This window comes from Athene noctua, chromosome 23 (assembly GCF_965140245.1).
Source record: "Athene noctua chromosome 23, bAthNoc1.hap1.1, whole genome shotgun sequence".
NCBI lineage: Eukaryota > Metazoa > Chordata > Aves > Strigiformes > Strigidae > Athene > Athene noctua.
Window position 1 is genome coordinate 5,839,928 of NC_134059.1, and position 18,659 is coordinate 5,858,586.

At 60.2% G+C, this 18,659-nt stretch overlaps 1 protein-coding gene across 5 annotated transcripts in view; it reads left to right on the forward strand.

Annotated features, from left to right (window-relative positions):
• The window catches only part of SOX13 (SRY-box transcription factor 13), a 41,864-nt gene that overhangs the window by 1,971 nt on the left and 21,234 nt on the right, over window positions 1–18,659 (forward strand). For 3 of the 5 annotated variants that reach the window (XM_074925495.1, XM_074925499.1, XM_074925498.1), the window contains exon 1: window positions 14,617–14,758. The exons of the other annotated variants lie outside the window; for them this stretch is intronic. The gene's annotated coding sequence lies outside the window, so the exon portion shown is untranslated. Of the gene's footprint in view, window positions 1–14,616; window positions 14,759–18,659 lie in introns of those variants that run through there. 5 annotated transcript variants of the gene reach the window in all.

Sequence of the window (18,659 nt, forward strand, 5' to 3'; positions counted from 1 at the left end):
CTGCCCCCCCGTCGTGCCTTTTCACATTCATACCCACCAGGGGCATCGTTACTATTGTTTGTAACATCTCTTGGAAAAATGAGTCATGGGCATTTTGCCTGCCCTCAGCAGGGAAACTCTGCCACATTAGCAGCAGCAACGCCCGCCCCCCCCCATCCAGCGCTGCTGCCTCACATACCAGCAGGCCCCTTCATGCAAGGAGCTGGACTTGCTTCGCTGAAGTTGGTTGGTGTTGCTGCTTTTCTTGCCAGCAGTAACCTGGGCTTCGGGGAGGGTGTTGTGCCTTAATTCCCCGTGCACAAAAGCCTGAACGCAGTTCAGACCAAGGTGTTGTCGCAGAATCCATCACCCAGAAGACAACCCTGTTCCCGGAGGGCTTTTTTCCCTCCAGTGCCTCGAGCTGCAATATTTAAGCCCAGTTTCCCTGCACTTGTCTTTGGGCCGTGTTCCTTCCCGGCGCAGCACCACCCATTAGCCGGGCAACATTTTCTGGGCTTCTCCCCCAACGATGCCAATCTATCTGTGGCAGAGAGATTGATTGTTCTTTACAGCTCTGCTCTGTGGGGCAGGCTGTCCTCTGGATCTGGGGTATAGACGTGATAAAACAAAGTCACGGCAGAGCTTTAGGTTTGGGCAGCTTATTTTAGTCACATGTATTTGTTAAGACCCAGAACACTCAGGTCCTAGTCCAGGTTTTGCCAGTCTCACCAGAAAAGATGTAAGAGATCAGGTTTGCAGAAGGCTTTGCCTTACTGCAAGGGCCAGAGCTTCAAAAGCAGCCTGAGCTTTCCTGCAGGTCCAGCTCTGATTCTGGCTGCCGCTTTTCAGCGTTTTGCCTTATCTGCTATTCTTCAATCTCTTGTCTGCGAAATAGGAGCAATATCTAATAGTCCCCTGAGGGGGGGATGGCTGATGGAGTGGTGTGATGTCCTCAGCTGAGTGGAACAGCGCTGTGCTCCGACCTGCTGTCTCTGTGGCTCTCCTGCTGCCAGGCAATCTGGTTCGTAAATAAATCTGAGTTTTCCAGGGACGCTTCTCTCCTTCCCTGTGCTCCCTGTTGGGTGGCTTAAAAGTTAAGGAGACTATTCAGTTGGTTGTTTTTCACTGCGTAAACTGAGCTAGAAGTAGGCCAGGTCCAGCTGGTGAGGGATCTTGAGGGGTTGCCAGGTCTCAGTTGTGTTTTATACCTTAAGATGCTACAAAATAGAGGGGAAGTTTGACCAGACACCAGGGTCCTCCACTGCACAGGTGTCATGGTTTGAGCTCGCTACTAAGAAGAAAAATTAATTCTATCCCAGCTGAAACCAGGACAGCAGGGACATCCAGTGTGCCTGGCGTGGGTTTGTGTTAGGGGCACCTGCAGAGCTGCTCCCTGCCCCTCGAGGGACACAGGCAGCCCCAAGCTGCTGTGGGGGCCCCCCCCCTGCCTTGCCACGTGCAGGTGTTGGGGGGACAGGAGAGCAGCGCCAACGGGAGCCACGCTTTGGTGGAGATGGGCTGTCGAGTTAGCAGTACAGCAGGTACCAGCATCCGCTCTGAAAAGGCTTTGTTCTCAGCTGGGGCACGGCAGACTGTGTTGCACCACTGCCTCCTCCCCGAAGTACAGTGTTTTGGAGCCCATCCCTTTATCGTAAATCAACAACAGAGCTAATAGTCATATCGAGGAAGTGAGATAATATCTGAGCCCAAGGTGGGCTCCGAAATGGGTGCGTGAGACATGCACAAGTTTGGGGGAAGAGGGAAAGGGGGGCTGCGGTAGGAGCTCTTTATCTGAGAGGAAATTGCACTATTCGAGCGGGAGAGAGCACGTATGTGTGTGTGTGTGTGTGTGTGTGCGCATTTGTGTAAATAACACTCGCCAGGAGCATGAAAGCACCCCCGGAGCAGGACGGGCTCGCTGCCAGCTCCTGCCAGCACCTGGGGTCGTGTTGGCACGTTGCAAACACGGGTTGACCTGTGTGCGCCCAAGCTGGGGTCGGTCTGGCCCCAAAGAGGAGCTGGTCACTGCCCCCTCCCCGGCCTGGCAGCTCGCGAGGATGAGAGCAAGTCCCCAGGAGCCCCAGGGCTCACGGCAGAAGTGGCCAAAGCATCATCAGAGCTCCCAGCGCCGCGGGGTGCAGACCCCAGGGCATGGGTGCCCTTGGTAGCCGGCGTGCTTGGCCGCTGCAGACCGCAGCCGGGCTCCTCGAGGGAGGAAACATCCCCCTTGCTCCACGGTGGAGGGACGAGGCTTAGGGCGGCAGGGGGGCTTGGTCAGAGGCTGGCAGCGCAGCAGTGCCAGGAGCCAGTGTCTCTTATCACACCTTACTTGTTTTTCCCAAATAGCTTCTATTGATCCCCAAACAAATCCCTCGGTGCTGTTTCCAGAAATTAATCTTAGAGGCATTTGAGAGGCAAGGTCCACCCTCATCTTCTGATTAGAAGCAGTGGGAATTCCCAGGATTAATACACAAACAAACCCAGCTGAATTTATACCTTTATTAGCTGCAGTTGCTTCCCTCTTTGAATAACCTGAACCCTGTTATTTGTCCTTGCGAGCTGAGCTTGGTCTGGGCCTACAGCCAGCCTGGGCTGGGCTTTTCTCCCTCTGAGGGTGACAAGACCAGGGGGTCGGCTGGTGCCCGGGCAGCACCAAAGTGCATTTGGGCAGTGGGGAAAGATGCTCTGCAGCAGCTGATCTGAGCCCAGACCTTGGGCGGCCTCTGAGCCGTCTGGTGACAGGGCTGCAGTCCAGGGAGTGGGGGGAATGGGGAGGGGGGCCTGGCCGTGCAAGCCAGCTCTTCCAGCTTGTCTGGGACCTCTCTGCAGCTTATCCAGGAGGGTGGTCGGACCCCTGGCAAGGGGGATCTGCTGGGTCTGAGCCCAACGGGAGTGACGGGACAGGGTAGCAAAGCTGTCCCAGGCTGATTTTCTGCAGGGTGGGTGTCCCCTTCCCCGAGCTGAGCGTGCCAGCGCTGCTTTGCTCAGCCTCGGCCCCCTCCTGGGGCTCAGCCTGGGCTCCCTGGTTGAGTTACTCCCTTCCCCAGCTGTTGTGAGCAGCCTCACGCTGAAAGGGTGTCTCTGGGGAGAGCATATCTCTTTCCTGCTCCATCAATCTCCCAGCCCACCTCCGGCATCGCCTGATGTGCCGGGGCAGCGGCAGGCTCCGGAGGGCTCAGCTGGGGGCTGGAGACGGCTCCCTGCTTCTTCCCCCTCCCCCAGCTTTTGCAGAGCACCCAGATTTCTTTTTACATAGGAAGGAGCTATGAAAATAAATCCTGGGCCTGGGGGGTGCTGCACAAACAGTGAAGGGAGGACCCAGGGCTGCGTCCTTCTTTGCCAAGTCCCTTCGATGGCACCAAGTACCTTTTCCTTGGCACAGATGGAGAAGTCAGGCTTTGCAGCAGAGCACAGCAAACGCCCCTTGCTCTGCGTGCCTGGGGATGCTGCGTGATGACAGGAGGCAGCAAAAACGTCGGGTTGTTGCTGTGAGGCCACAGCTCCGTCCAGCACGGCTGGAGCCTGGGCACCTCCCCGGGCTGCCAGCCAGCAGCAGCGCGGCGGCTCCATCCTGCTCTGCCCCTGGCAGCAGACAGGCTTCAGCTCCCACCGTAAACGCTGGGTGGTTTGTTTGTTTTTTTTTTTTATTTTTTTGCCCTTCACCCTGGCACAGGTTTAGCTGGAGTCGGCAGGGATGGAGGGAGGGACCTCAGCCCCTCCGAGGTGAACCCTCCCTGCTCTCGCCCCATCTCTGGGGGGTGTGGGGGTTTCTCTGCACGCTCCCCGCTCGGATGGGTGGTCCTGGCGCCTCTGCCCGTGCTGTGCTGGGCCGTGCCCTGGCCTGTGCGGGCACAGGCGGGCTGCAGCGTGCCGTGCCTTTTTGGGAAGGGTGTTGGGAGGGGGTGGGGAAGGAAACATGCCTGCCTCGTTATTTAGTGTCCCACACACGGAGCCTGCTTGGCCCTCGGGAAACCTCCATCCACCGCACGGCTGGGATCTGCAGCGAAAGCAAACAATGGGATCCCCAGAGACAACAATGCCCCATTGTCCTTTGAAGCCATAACAATGAAACAATAGACCACAGTCTGCTCCCTTTATTCCCAGGCACGCCCCCCCCCCCCCCCCCCCCACCCCCCCCCCCCCCTCCTCCGCAGCCCCGTCCTGCGGCCCCGGGGCCGTCTGCGTTCGGGGGCTCACACTGTCCCCAAGGACCCGCCGCTGCTGCTCGCCGTCCCCCCCATCCCGCTCGCCCGACGGCCATCCCTCGCTCGCGGGGTGAGTCTCGGGGGTCCCCGTGGCCTCCCCATCCGTGCGGGTTGTGCCTGAGAGGAGAAGGAGGTGGCTTCTAGCGGGCTTTGATCCTCGGGGGTTTAATCAGCAGGAGGGATGGAAAAGTCCCATTAGGTCATGTGGTCCGTGCCCTGGAGAACAGCAGGGCTTTGTTGTCTCCGGGGATGGCCACTTGTCAGCTCTCCCGTCACGGCACTCCCTGAAGGTTTCCTGGTGTATCCTCCTCCAGGGGTTAGAAACAACTCCAGCGGTCGTGCCCACCCTAGTCGCTGCCGGCAACCCCAAATGCTCCGCAGGAGTGTGGGCCTGGGGAGTTAGGCAGGAGGGGATGGGGTGCAAGGGGGTCTCCACCCCCCATCCTGCAGGAGCTGGGGCACCTCTGGAGCCTTTCAGCTGCTTTCCAGTCACCTCTGCTCAGTTCCCTCTGTCTCCTGGCCGCATCCAGCCATCCCAAGGCTCAAGTCTTCAGCTGCTCTTTGCACGCCTGTGGCCTCCAGAAGCTGTTGGGGGCTGTCTTGCAGCAGAGGGGTGAATCCCCTCCTTGCCTTGCCAGATGGGCTGCAGCAGCCCTGGGCACTGGTGGCTGGCAGTGTCGGGGGTGAGCGCCCACTCTGCAACCCCAAGGGTCCTTCTCTGAGGGCACCCCGTCGCTGTGCAGCATGGGGGAGGTGCTGGGGGGGGGGCACTAGGTGGTGGGATCGCTGCTGCAAGGCAGCCGTGATGTTTCCTGCTGTTGCATCCTCTCCTCGTCCCGTCACTGGGTCCTGGGGGGCAGGGATGGGCAAGAGCCATGGTTGTGTTAACCAGGACCACCAGGGCCAGGGCCAGGACTGCTCAGCCGGGCTCGGATCCGGTGTGGATAAGGGCTCAGACCTGACACCGGGCGTCGGAGCAGGCAGCGTGCTGGACCTGGGCTACTCCCGGTGCCTCTGCGTCCCCGCCGCGCCTCTGGCTCATGGCCACCACCACCGCGTCTGTGGCAGCATCCTCGGCTCATCTGCTGAGAGCGGGGCAGCGGCGAGTTGGGGCCGATTTGTCCTTTTTCCAGGGCTTGTCATGGAGGGAAATGGGAACCCGGTGCTGGGCTCGGGGACACGGGGACCCCGCTGTCCCCATCACCAGCCTCCTCCTGCGCCCCGCTCGTTCAGAGGCGCGGGAGCTCCTGGAGGCCCCCACTCCTCCCCATTACCTATGGGCAGACAAACCCACCTGAATAGGTAATGAATGGAGGAGAGAAAAGAGCCCGGAGTACATTGTGTTTCCAACAGGCCGGGAACAATTGCTAAATACAAATCACACAGAGAAAAGGGAGAGAGAGAGAGACAAAAGAAAGAACCCCAGCACAAAGGAGAGGAATGAAATGGTAAGTAAAGTCAAACAAAAAGGAGCCGGGCTGAGACAAAAGAAGGGAACAATATCCCCGAGGCAATAGGCTCCTGAACAATGGGGACAGTGACAGCGGCACAAAGGCACACTGTTTGCAAGTAGACGTTATCTCACACAGCCACTGGCAGGCCTGGCCCTGGCGCTTCTATTTTCAGGGATGCTTTTGTGCTGCGCTGAACAATATTCCTTGCATGGCTGCAGATAGAGAGATGAGGGGGGTTTGGTTCTTTTATTTTTTTTTGCCTTCCCGGTGCCAGCTCTGTAATAAAAACAGGTTCAGCCCTTCGGAGAGCGGGACAGAGCGAGGGGGTGGGTGGGCAGAGCTGCCTGGGCCGACCCGCCGATGCCGGGGATGGTGCGTTCGGCCGCTGGATGAGCATCGGTCGGGTGCTGCCTCCTCCAAGGGCTGGGCTGGGCCCCCGGCACCACCGGGCAGCAGTGGCAGGGCCGGCAGCCCGGTAGGAGCCCAGGGGCGGTGTGTTTTATGACTCACGCCCAGGGCTTATCAACTCCCAGCTTTGCATTCAGCCAGCTGCACTTACAGGCCTGAAACCAGAACTGGGCAGACCAGAAAGATGGCTTTTTCTGGCTGCTTTTGTTTCAAGTGCTTAAGCGTTTGACCTCAGAAATGTGCAGGGAGGGGGGGGGCAGAGGTGCCCGCTGGGCTGAGACACCCCCCAGGGTGCTGGCGGAGCTGGCAGCCATGGCTCCCTGGCATCCCTCCGCACCCGTCCCCTGCCCCGTGGCCGTGGGGGAGTCACCCAGCCCCGGGTGGCACTGGCACAGTTTGGGGGGGTTAATCTGCAGGTCACGGCTCTGCCATGCTCCGACACTGCAGTCTGCCCGAGCAGAGTCTCTCTGCCCTGGGTGAGGATGTCCCTGACCAGTCCAGACTCTTCCTGCCACCACCAAGCTCGGGTTTTTGGCACAACCAGGAGCCACAGGAAAGGGTGGGCAGGCCGGCAGCTCCCCTTTTCTCTTCTTACGCTGGGGCTGGCAGGAGCTGTGCGGGCGCTGCCATGGCTGACAGGGCTCTGCTCTGCACCCTCCTCATCTTCCCTCCTCCTTGTGCAGGTTGCCAGTCCATCGCTGGCCCCAGCACCCTGCATCCTCAGCTGGTGTAAATCAGCAGTGGGCCCTTGGGATGTGCCACAGGAGCCGGTGTGTGGCTGCTTCCATCAGACGGGTTTTCCCAGCCTGCGATGGAGAGCTCGCTTGCTGTGCCTGCTTGCGGGCTTCGTGAGTGGGGCTGGTGCAGGTTTTATCCAGCTCTTGACTGGCAAACTCTCCTTTGGGACCTTCCCAGTTGTGTTTGGGTGTCTGGTCCTGCCTGGTGGTGTGCTGGCTGCGTTGTGAGCCCCGGGGTCACGCTGGTGTGGTTACACATCAGCTCATTCAACAACAGCGTGGGGTTGTTCCTGCAGGGCATGTCACCAAAGCACCCCCTCTGCAGCACCCAGATGCTTTCTGATCCGGCTGGATCCATCCGTTTGGGCAGGAGTGATGGTCCCACAAGGCACCCATCCCTTCCTAGAGGTCCTGGCATGCTCATGACCTTTTCCCCCTCTGGTCCCACACTCGGAAAGCCATCCCTGTTACACCACACCGCCACGAGCTGCCACAGACCATGGGGACGTCACCCAGTTACTGTAAGTGACTTGGGAAAGGAGAAATCAGGGTGTTGTGAAGACAGAGTCAGAGATGCCCCATATCGGTGCCGATCTCCTGAGACACCCAGTTTTAGCAGATGGGTTTTAGCTCTCACTTGAAAAGCTGCATTTTCTGATATTGATCACGTTATCTGAGGGTACATCCTGTTGCTAAGTTTGGCTGCTTCCTCCGTTCAACAGCTGTTGTGCAGCTACAGCTGCTTTAAACCTGTGCGGAATGGCCCCTGTGTTGGGGCTGGCGGGGGGGGTGGGGGGGTGGTTTGGTGCTCGTAAAAATGGATCCTGCCTTTTGCTTGACCATGGTTTGACCATTTGAGCGATGCGACGTCTCGGAGGTGCCGTGGTGAGCAGGGTTGCATCCTGCCCTTTCTTTCTTGGCCAGTGGATCGTGGCACGACCAGATGCTGAGGACAACAGCGCTGGGGGCGGGGGGGGGGCGAATATTTAGGGCACAAAATCAAAGCAAAGAGTCAGCGTCTTAACATTGAAGTTGTTCATAGGAAAACGGCTCCCTAATCCTGGCCGCCCGGTATCTGATTTTGTGGTTGTGTTTGTACACGTGCTCTGAGCCGTGTCTCGAGGCTCAAAGCGAGCGCAGGAACAGTCGTTCTCCTGAAGCTAAAGCCCTCGTACCCTCTGTGGCTTGTTGGAGAAGCAGCCCCATGGTCTGCGTTCTGCCCTGCCCACGGCATCGAGCTCGGCAAGGCCAAACCCCTAGGTTAGGCAAATAGGCAAATCCCTATTTCCAAAGGCTGCATCAGCCCCGCTGTGCGATGGGCACCAGCAAAAAATCACCAACCCTGGGGACTTTAACCCGCTTCGCTGGGGCAGCAGCTCTGCCCTCGTGCTTCCCCTGGGCTCTGCCATGCCCCAGAGTCACCGATCTCTGCATTTAAAATCCCTGGAGACAGGATGATGCTCTTTGGTCTCCTTGGGAGAGTTGAGGAGAGCATCAGCTCACTCCTCCTCACTCCCACTGGACCTTCCTGACCATCACCCGGCCCTCAGGGCTGGAGCTGGGATGTGTTGCCTCTGCTCATCCTCTGCCTGTGTTCGGAATTTCTCTCTTCTGCCAAGCCTGGTGGATGAAAACAAGTCTGGCTCTTTCTGATATAATTTTGCAAAGTTGGAGTTCTTTGCTGCAATTAGCTGGTATTTAAACCCTCGCTAACCCTTAACATCCTAATGACAATAATAATGATGCTCCACACGTCCCGCAGTGCCACGCATCTAAAGATTACACTCGCTAATTAATTAAGCCCCGACCCCCCCCTACTTTCCTCACTGAGAAGAAATCGCTAAGAGTCTCTTAAGAAAGGACATAAAGGCAGGGAAATCCAGGCACCAAAACAAGACAAATGGGGATTTGAAGACAATCCGGGCCGGGCCCATGTGACCCGAGGAGTGGACCAGGCAGGAGAAAGGATAAAAATGCCAAGCACAGAGCGGCGAGAGAAAACAACCGCCAGCTTAAAAACCCGGGGAAAGAAAAGCACCAAGATGAAGGGAGTGACAAAGCATCAAAGGGAAGAGAAACCAAAGGCGTCGGAACAAAGGACAAGCTGGAACAAAGGACCAAAGAGGGGAGAACAAAAGCACTAAATAGAAAACAAAGGCAGGGGACAAGAAAAGCCCCTCTGTCGGGGCTGAGCTGGAGGGTCCCGGCCCGGTGGGAGGTGGGTGGCACGGGTGGTGCTGCGGGTCCCTGCTGGAGCCGGGCTGGCGGAGGGCGCCGGAGCCTGGGAGCGGAGGCCCCAGGAGCCCAGTTTCGCCTTTGAATCGGAGGCGATGGGCTCAGCCCCCCCGCCAGCGCTGCGCCGTCTCGGGCGCTACGTGGGGGTCGGCGGCAGGCTGGGGCCACGGCTTTGCTCCCGTGCTGCCCTCCGGCCGCGGCCCCCCTCCCGTCCCGCTGTGTGGTCCGGCCATCCCCTCCCTCCCCACGCGTCTCTCCGGCGCGCAGCCCGCTCAGCATCACCCCTCTGCGCTTTCCTCCCCCGGCACAACCCCCTGCCCCGTCTGACGGCCGGGGATGCTCGGGGGGGGGCTGCCGGGCTGCGTCCTCCCTACCCCGTGGCTTTCCCTTAGCAGAGGAGCCACCGGCCGGTGCTGTGTGTGTGGCTTCGCCCGGTCCAGCCTGCCGGGCTGTGCTTCGGGAGAGGACGATGCGCGTCGCCCGGATTAAAAACAACAGCAGCGTTCAGGTTGGGAATAGGGAGTTACAGAGATGCGATGCCACTTTGTTTCCTCTCCCCGTCGAATCCCTGTTTGGAGCTGAAGGTCCCTGGCGGGGTTGTTAGCATGCACGGGCCAGCCTGTGTTACGTGTACTGCCTTGTTGGGGGACGTGGTGGGTACCCCCGGGTCGGGCAGCCGGCACAGGACGAGGATGGTGGCGGTGGACGGGAGCCCCACGGGAACTGCCACTCTGCTCCACCCGGGGGGGGGGCTCTGGCTGCTTGTGGCTGTCACAGTTTGGGCAGTGGTGGGTGATTTTGGTGACTTCTGGAGGTGCCCATCTGGCAGGCTCTCAGGCAGCCGGAGGGCCAGGGGTTTTCTGAAAATCCCCCTTCCAGCCCCAAAATGTGGCCCCGGTTCTGGGTCTGTTCTCCATCACCTGCCCTGGCCGTCCACCTTCCACGTAAGCCTGGTGGTGGCATCTCCCTCGTGTCCTGCCTGCGGGCAGTGCTGCCCAAAGCCACCTTCCTCCACCACACCTCGGCCCCGGCAGAGGCTGGTGCCTGGGCAGGGAGGGCACCGGGGCCGTGGGACGCAGGATTTTAACAGAGTGTCCAGACATTTGCAGCATCACGTGCTGTCCCGGCCGCAAGGAGCGGTTCGGTCATTTCTAAATATTCTGCCCAGGTATTTCTGCTCAGGCACCAGCTGGAATTCACCTGCAATTTCAAGCCGTGCCACTCGGGCTCTGCTTTCCTGCAGAATCATTTATTTGCTCAATTTTACTTTGCTTTTCAGACGAGCTCTCTCTGAGCGTTGGCTAAGAACTGAGCTGCTCCGAGTGCGCTCCCCATAGAGCAATCCTGGAACATCTTGGGTTTATTATGCCCAGATTAGAGCCTGTTAGGCTGTGGGCGGACTCGCTCGCACAGTCCTGACTCCCTGCAGTAGCCGGGCACTGCCAGCGGCGGGGAGGAAGGCAGCACGGAGCTCCCAGCCTCTGGAAACGCCTCTGAAGTGGCCAGGATCAGTTGTGATGTTTGGGTGGAAATAATTGGCTAGGTTAATTCCTGGAGCTCCCCCACCACCCCTGCTAGGAGCCCACGAGGGCAGGCGCCGGGTGGGGATCAGGGGGAGAAGCTGCCAGCTCGGGGAGGGTTTGGGGTGTGCTGCTTTCACAGCCATCAGTCCCCAGTGCACGGGGCCCAGCCGTGTTCCCACCCTGAGCCCCAAAACCAGAGGGGGTAGGCAGGCAGGGGCTGTAGGAGTGCTGCTGAGGAGGCAGGCACGGGGAAAAGCACAAAGTGGGGGGTACAAAGTGGGTACAGGGCCATCCTGAGAAGCTGCCCATCGCCTGGGGACGCAGAGGGCTGGGTGGGACAGGTAGCCAGCGGAGCCCTGCTGCTGGCCCTCAGCGTGCCACATCCCTCAGCCCTAAGGACTGCGAGAGCTGGGTACAACGGGATGAACTGAGGAGAACCCCAGGGCCGTCACAGTTCCAGAGGGTCTGAGCTTCTCCGTTAGCGTTGTCATATCAGCTTGGCTTTAATGGGCTGCTGATGTCTGTCTGTCTGTCCGTGTGAGACCAGAGTGCGTGTGCCTGGTACGGCTCCCGGTGAGCCGGTTCTCACGGCGTGGCACGGCCAGGGACACGGTGCTGGCCTCGCCAGGGCATGTCCAGCCTTGGAGCCTCTTGGCCTGGGGCTTGTCGCTGGGTCTGCTGGGCTCCAAGGGACCTTTTTGGGTCCCTCTGCTCACTCTGTCTGTCCAGCACAGTCCTGCTTTCTGAGCAGAGCAGTGGGGACACCCTCATCCCACAGGCACGGGGGTACCATGGGATGCACGAGGCAGGTCTGGAGATGGGACCTGGGGAAGATTTGGGGCCCATCCCTGGATGGCCAAGGCTCCTGAGCTGCTCCCTGGCTCCTCTCCTTCCTCTGGCCCCGCTTGTGCTTCTGCTCACCTGAAGCCTTGGGGCTGCTTCTTGGGGTGCTCCTCAACCCAGGGCCAGCTCAAGGATAACACCATGCTCATTTTTGGGGGGAGAGATGAGTGGTGTTTGTGAGATGCCCAGCAATACCCCCTCTTCTACTGCGTGCTGCAGAAGAGAGCTCTGATGGGAGCAGGCAGAAGAGGGGCCTGATGAGCCCAACCCCTCCAACACAGCGAGGAGCTGAGCTGGCACGTGGCTCACCGGGGTGCTGCCACCACGCCAGCCGGGGCCAGCTGAGCAACTCGCTGGCCAAACAGCCCCCAGCAGCTCCTCCATCCACATCTTCCCTCAATTTTTGCAGGCAGTGCCTGAGGCAGGGAGCCACGGGGGCAGCTGGCATCACCCACACTGCTTGCTCCCCATTAGCAACCACTCTGCAGCTTTCCCAGGCTGGTGAGGAGCAAAGCACATGCCCATTTCCAAACAATGGGCCCGCTTCCGTGCAGGAAGCAAGGTCGGATTTGTTCTCCCTGCTTTGCCCCCTCCGGCCAGTTATAAAGGGGCCAAGCCATTGTCTGAACCATTTCCATGACTCAGTCACCAGTATCCTGCGATCGGGAGGCCAGGACTCTCAGCCAGCACAGAGCGGGAGGCACGGCTCCCGCGGCCAGCGGCCCCGCAGGCTCTGCAGCAGGGTGGGGGGCTTGGGAAAAGGAAGGCGAGTGCTGGCTGTGCCTTTCCCCTCCGTGCCCCTTGCGCTGGCAGCAGCGGGATCTTTGCCCCCACCAGCTTTCCTGGTCCCTCCACCCATTGTCCTGGCTTCCTCCTGCTGAGGGAAGCAGAAAGCTGAGGGAGGGATCACAGGGGGGGAGCAGCCCTGGTTGCTCGCCTGGGTGCAGCCAGGTAGGGAGGGATGGAGCAGGAGCCCATGTGACCCCAACTGAAAGGATGGGGACTGTCTCTGGACCATCGTGTCCATCCTGACACCTCGTATCTGTGGTTCTGGGGATGCCCAGCAGGTCCTGGGAGTGCCCAGCAGGTTCTGGGGGTGCTCAGCACATCCTGGAGATACCCCGTGGGTCCTGGTGATGCCCTGTGGGTCTTGGGGATGCTCAGCAGGTCCTGGGGATGCCCTGTGGGTCCTAGAGATTCCTCACAGTGAGGTGGAGAGAAGGAGGTGCTGGTGGAGCTGGTGTGGCTCAGAGGACACAGGTAGGAGCAGAGCCAGGCTGGGGACAGGACTCATGGTGACACCTGGGGGTGGGCAGTTGGGCCACCACCTCCTGGCATCATCCTTCTGCGTTGTGGTGCTGGACCTGGGGGACCACAGTGTGGCTAGCACCTGGGGGGACCTGCCAGGCACCGAGGGAAGGCCACCACGGCCACCAGGCTACTGGAGGCAAGGAGGAAGGAAAGGAAAGTGAAAGTCCATGCCGGCCTGGCTGTTGCTATGACGACCCGAACAAAGCTCCCGCTCCCTCTTTTTTGGCTCGGTTGTGCGGGTCCTCAGCCCCTTTGTTAATTGTTTCCCTGTCCAGTTTGGGGGATGCGCCTCCCGCCTCCTCCTGCCCCTGGAGTGGCTCGGGAGGCCTCGCTGGGGCCGCCGCAGGCCCAGGAGCACACGGAGGTCTCTGCGAGCTCGCCAGCGCCTCGGCGCTCGCTTGGCTGCCGATCACCCTCTCCCTCACGTGACCTCTCGGGGTCTTCTCCCATGGCAGGGGTGGGAGCAGCTGGCAGCTGACAGCACCAACAGAGAGGGACTGGCGGCTTTGGTGGGCGCATGGGGCATGGGATGGCACTGGGGACAGCCAGTCTCCCCCCTACCTGGGGAGGAGGCTTCAGAGGGGCTGGGGGTGGAGGGGGCTGGTGCAGGAGGAGCTGCCTTTGCATCCCACCTTGCTGTATGTTTGGTACTTGCTGCACGGCCCCAGGAACGCTGTGTCCTCTCTGGGCCTCAGTTTCTCCATCTGTGAAATGGGAACATGTGTCACTGAGCTCCTTTATGTCTTAGGATCTGTGGGTGCAGCCCACTTGCCACCTTTGGTTTCCAAACACGGTCGTGCTTTGTGTTTAATCCTCTGGGTGAAGATGCCAGATGGGAAACTCCTAGATAACTTCTTGCCTGGCTCTGCCCGGCTCCGCTTGTTCCTGTGTGTTGGGGACAGGGTGAGGGGAGGCCGTGTGTCGGGGTACATCTGGGGTGGGGGTACCTGAACCCCTCCAGAGACCCCCCGTTCCTGGTTAGTGCGTGGCGTCTGGGGGAGCTGGGAGCGTCCCAGGAGCCCGAGCTCTTGTCTTCTGCTCCTGGGACTGGGTGAAAACAATGTTTGGAGAAAAGAAATTCCCATGGAAGAAAATAACGGTGTGGGGGAGGAAACAGCTTCGAGTCAATGGGAATTTTCCCGGTTGCTAAAACGTAAACAGTTCTCCTTCAATGTTGACATAACATTTTAAAGATTTCATTATACAGAAAAAACTGTTTGTCAACATTTGTTTCTCCAAACCACCCCCCTCGCTCTCCAGCTGAGGCACCGTTTTGCTCCGAATGGAGCTGGTTTTTTTTTTTTTGATTTTTTTTTTTTTCTTTCCTTCGAGAAGGCGGGTGATGGTATTTCCAGCGGAGCTGTTGGTGGGGTGCGGGGTGAGCTCCTCGATGGCCAGGGCCCCGTTTCTACACCCGAGCTCCCAGCTGGGTTATCCCTTGTCTCCTGGGTGAAGGAGCAAGAATTTGGGGAGCTGTGGGGAGGCTGAAGCCGGGTTTGGGGGTCCGTCACTTGGCGTGCCGTGGTTTCGGGACTCCCCCCGGAGCTGCGGGCTGCGCTCTGCACGCCAGGGATTGTTCCAGTCCCCGGCTGGGAGCGGGCTGGACCGACCCCGCACGGACGGGGGTCCCGGGGTGCCCCCCAGGACTCCTCCGAGTCGTCCCTCAGTCTTTTGGGGGTGTCTCGGCCCCACCACAAGACTCGAGGGCAGAGGGTGGGAGCAGTCCGGGAGCTGCCGGCGGTGTCACGCGTGGGTCCCCCGGCGGGGCAGGGGGTCCGCAGGGGAGGGGACGGGGCAGAGGGGCCGCCCCGGAGCCGGCTGCTGGCTGGCTGGACTGGTGTCCCTCCTCCTCCTCCTCCTCCTCCTCCTCCTCCTCCTCCTCCCCTCCTCCTCCTCCTCGCTCCCTCTCTCCGCCCGGCGCCGGGGCAGCTCCCACCGGAGGCGCTGGGGACATGGAGCGGACCTGAGCCGGGCGCGGCGGCGGCGGAGCCCGCACCGGCACCGGCACCGGCAGCACCGGCAGCGGCGGGGACCGGGGCGCAGCGCTGCAGCGCGGCGGAGCCGTGAGTGTGGCCGAGGGCACGGGCGGGGGCACGGCCCGGGGCGGGGGGAGCACAAGCACTGCCCGGAGGCGGGGGAGGCCACCGGCACGGCCCCGGGGCGACGAGCATCCTCCGGGGCGACGAGCATCCTCCCGGGGCGCGGTCCCGGACCCCGGCGGGGCTCAGCGGGTCTCCGGGGGCTGCCCGGCAGGACCCCCCCTCCCCCAAGCTCTTTTGCTTAACAAGAGAAAGAAAAAGGGGAAGAGGGGGAGTGTGTGTGTGTGTGGGGGGGGGGGAAGCCCGTCCTCTGCATCGCCCCGTTCCCGCTGCAAAGTTCAGGGGCTGCAAACTCTCCTCGGAGAGCACCCCCCGCCCCCCCCCCCCCCCCCCCCCCCCCCGCGCCGACAGCAGTGCCGGGGCGAGGGAAAGCCCAGCAGGCAAGGGGTTAACCCACGGACACCCCCTCCCGGGACGGGGGAGAGCACAGGGTCGGCAGGCGAGGGGTTAATCCATGGACTACATCCTCCCCCCCGCCGACTCTTGACCTGGCTACCAAGGGTTGCCCCCCCCCCCCTCCCCGGCACCCCCGTCTCACCACCCCCCCGCCCCGGGAAGGTTTCTCATCCCCCAGTCCCCGACCCCCACGGGCTGCTCTGGGTCGGGGATAACGGGGGGCAGGGGGGGGGCAGCCCCCCCACCCCCAGACACAGCACTGGGGGTCATCTGTGCACGGACAGATGGACACCGCGACGGGCCTGGCCCCTGGCACATGCGTGTGTCCTCAGGGCGTGGGGCTGGTCACGGGTGTTCAGGGGTTGGGGTCCCCCATCCCTTGTCCCCCACTGGGGGATGGCCGGGCCCCCCCTGCCCCATCCCGCGACTCCTTTTTGCCAGGGGGAGGCGATTTCTGTCCGGCGTGACAGCATCACCCCAGCCAGCCCCACGAGCAGGCGTGGGGTCCACGCAGGAAAACTTCCCGTGGGTGCCCCGCGGGGGCTGTTTGTCCGTCCAGGAGGGGGCTGGGGTCGTTCTGACAACGCGGTGATAACACCCGGCCCTAAGAGAGCGTGTGGGACCGGGCTCAGCGCTGAGCCCCAAGAGCAGATGAAACTCATCACAGAGATTATTCCGTCTCCCCCCGGCAGCCACGGCGGGTCCCGCCTGCCCCTCGCAGTCGCGTGTCCGCCCCGTCCTGGGCAAATTTGGGTCTTTGGGGGGGTCAAAGCTGCTGCCCAGCAGAGCCCCCCCCAACAGCGGGGTTCGTGCCGTGGGGTCCCACCACCCTCTGGCAGCCCCTGGGCTGTGGGTGCAGCCGTGGGGGGATTTGGGGGGTGTGGGGGGGGATTTCACCCCCACCCCTGGGTGCTGGTAAAGCCTCAGCTCAGGGAGCAGGAGGTGGGTGAGGAGGCGCTGGCCCCCCCGGGACCCCCGCAGTGAAACACCGACAAAGTTAGTGGCGGAAGAGAAAAAAAAAACCCGAGAGATGCGTCGCCCAGGGAGCCGTAAAGGAGAGGGTTTCGTGGGAAATGCGCAAATAAATACAAAGCTTTGCTTCTTTCCACCTCCGCCTAATGATTTCCAGTGTCTTAGGCAGGGGTTTCGGTGCCAGTGAGGGACGCTGCCCAGGAAAAATTACAGACCGTGGCCACATATTGTTCGAGTCTCAGTTACATCTTGTGAAGTACCTTCAGCATGGAAAACACTTGACTTCCAAAGCAAATCTGGAGTAATAGATTTTAGGAGTGAAAAAGGACCATTAGCTCAGCTAATGTGATTTTCTCCATAGCACAGACCAGATAATATCACTCAGTTACTCTCTCCTATTGAGCCAATAACTCGTGTTTGTAATTCATGCAATTTCCTTTTAGTTCAATTTAATTTTGTACAGAATCCATTCTGTTGACACTGATACAGTACTTTTTTTTTTTTTTTTTGAAAGCCTGCGATTTCAGAGGCTTTGTGTTAAAAATAGCTGCTGTCCTTTGACAAACGTGGGCAGGCTAAAGACAGTTTTCTAAATCATTTGCGAGTGACACATTTTTACCAGCATCTCCCTTCGTGCTGTTTATTTGTTTCACTTGCGACTGGCAGAGCTGCTGCTGCCGGGGCTGCCCTCCTGCGGGGCTGGGGGCTCGCCCTTGGCATCTCATCTGGCATCTCACGCAGGAGGTGAAATCCCTTTGGAGCAGAGTAATAGGTAGGAGCAGAGATCCCAAATTTTTAAAAATCCATTTTCCTCTGGGAAGCTCTTCGTGCTGTCAGGCAGCTGCTCACCTCCTCCGGTGTGCCTGCGTTGCTTTTTGTTGTACCCCTGCCGTATCGGAGCACCCAAACCATCCCTCTCTCCTTGGAAAGTCCTGATGAGCAAAGTTTGTTCTAATCAGGGTGCAAGATGTCCCGGGGGGAATAGCTGGGCTTTTTGTCTCCCTGCCGAAATGTCCATTTTCCGGGGGGGGGTGGTGGTGGTGCTGGGGGAGCTGTGCCCTGGCACGCTGGGACGCAGGGGAGATGGAGCAGATCGTAAACTTGTTATGTGCTGGAGGGGGTTTAATTTCATTCCTGGGATGCAGAGGAAGGGTTTCTCTCTCCGTGCAGGGAGCACGGAAGCACAGTAAATCTAGTTTTTATTTTTACATTCGTTACTTGCTGATGGGCTCCCCGGGGCGCTGGCCTGAGCCCGCTGCTCTCGCCGCCCGACGCCTTCCTGGGACCGAGACCGGCCGGGGCTGAAGCACCGTTACACACCCCACGGGCAGGGCAGGGGACCGGGGCGAAGGGTGGCTCTGGGCCCCGGCGGTGGCGTGCTTTGCACTCCCCAGGTGAGTGTTTAGGGCTGGTTTTGGGGAGATGGCGGGGGGCTGAGTGCTACGTCCGAGCTGCGTCCCATGGACGGAGCATCCTCGGGGCGGCCGGTGCTGCCAGGGGTTGGGAGTTTGCCGGCGAGCAGCTGGGGAGGTGCAGTGGATCCCTGTGGGGTACAGGGGGGCTGTGCAGTGTGGGATGCTCGGCTTGCTGCTGGGGAAGCCGGGTCCCCTCTGCTGTCCCCAGCCCGCCCGTGTGTTTGGTGCAGCCGTGGCTGCTCTCCGGCGCACGACAAAACCAAACAAACTTTGAAGGATTTTGGTATGGTGCTGGCGGGCTGGCATCGCTGCTGGCTCTGCTTTTAGGGGTCCCTCACTGCAGGCTCAACAGATCGAGGAGGTGTCGGGGGCCCTTGGGGCCGGCAGAGCAGCGAGACAGCCTGTTAGCCCACGGCCTGTGGCTGCTAGCCGTCCCGCACGAGCCAGTGCGGTGAGCCCCGCTTTGTCTGCCCGCCGCGAAGCCGCGTTCCTGCTCGCTCCAGCTTTATCCCATTGTAAACACTTACCGCAGTTTTGTGTCGGGCTGGCTTTGTGCGTGCACGTGTAATTGCAGAAATCAGAAAAGCTTTTATTGCCAAAGCGACAACCTTTAACAGACGGCCGCGGCCGATTGTAGGGACACGCTGTCAGGTCGGCTCTGCTCTGCTTTTACACCCTGGAAGTTCCCAGTCATGCCAACAAAATGCGTAATGTTTCTTTTCCTAAAGAAATACATTTATTGGAAAAAAAAAAAATCCACTTAGAAGCAGGGTAGTTGCTACCTACAGCCTGAGGTGCCGAGGAGAAAGCCGACTGGCCTCTTTTGTTCTCTCCTGCGGCCGTGCTGCTGCACGTAGCATCGCTACAAACTGGGGAACTGGTGATGAAATATTTTCATTTCGTTTTCCCTCAGCTAGAAAATACTGATGGGTCAAAGCTGCCTCTTTTTGTGCGTCTGACAGCAGCCTGGTCTGGCAGCGGGGCTGGTGGAGGAGTTGTGCTCGGCAGGAGGGAGAGCCCAGAAAGACGGGCAGCCCCGGGGTCGGGCGTTCCCCGGCTGGGGGTCCCTTGCAGCATCGTGG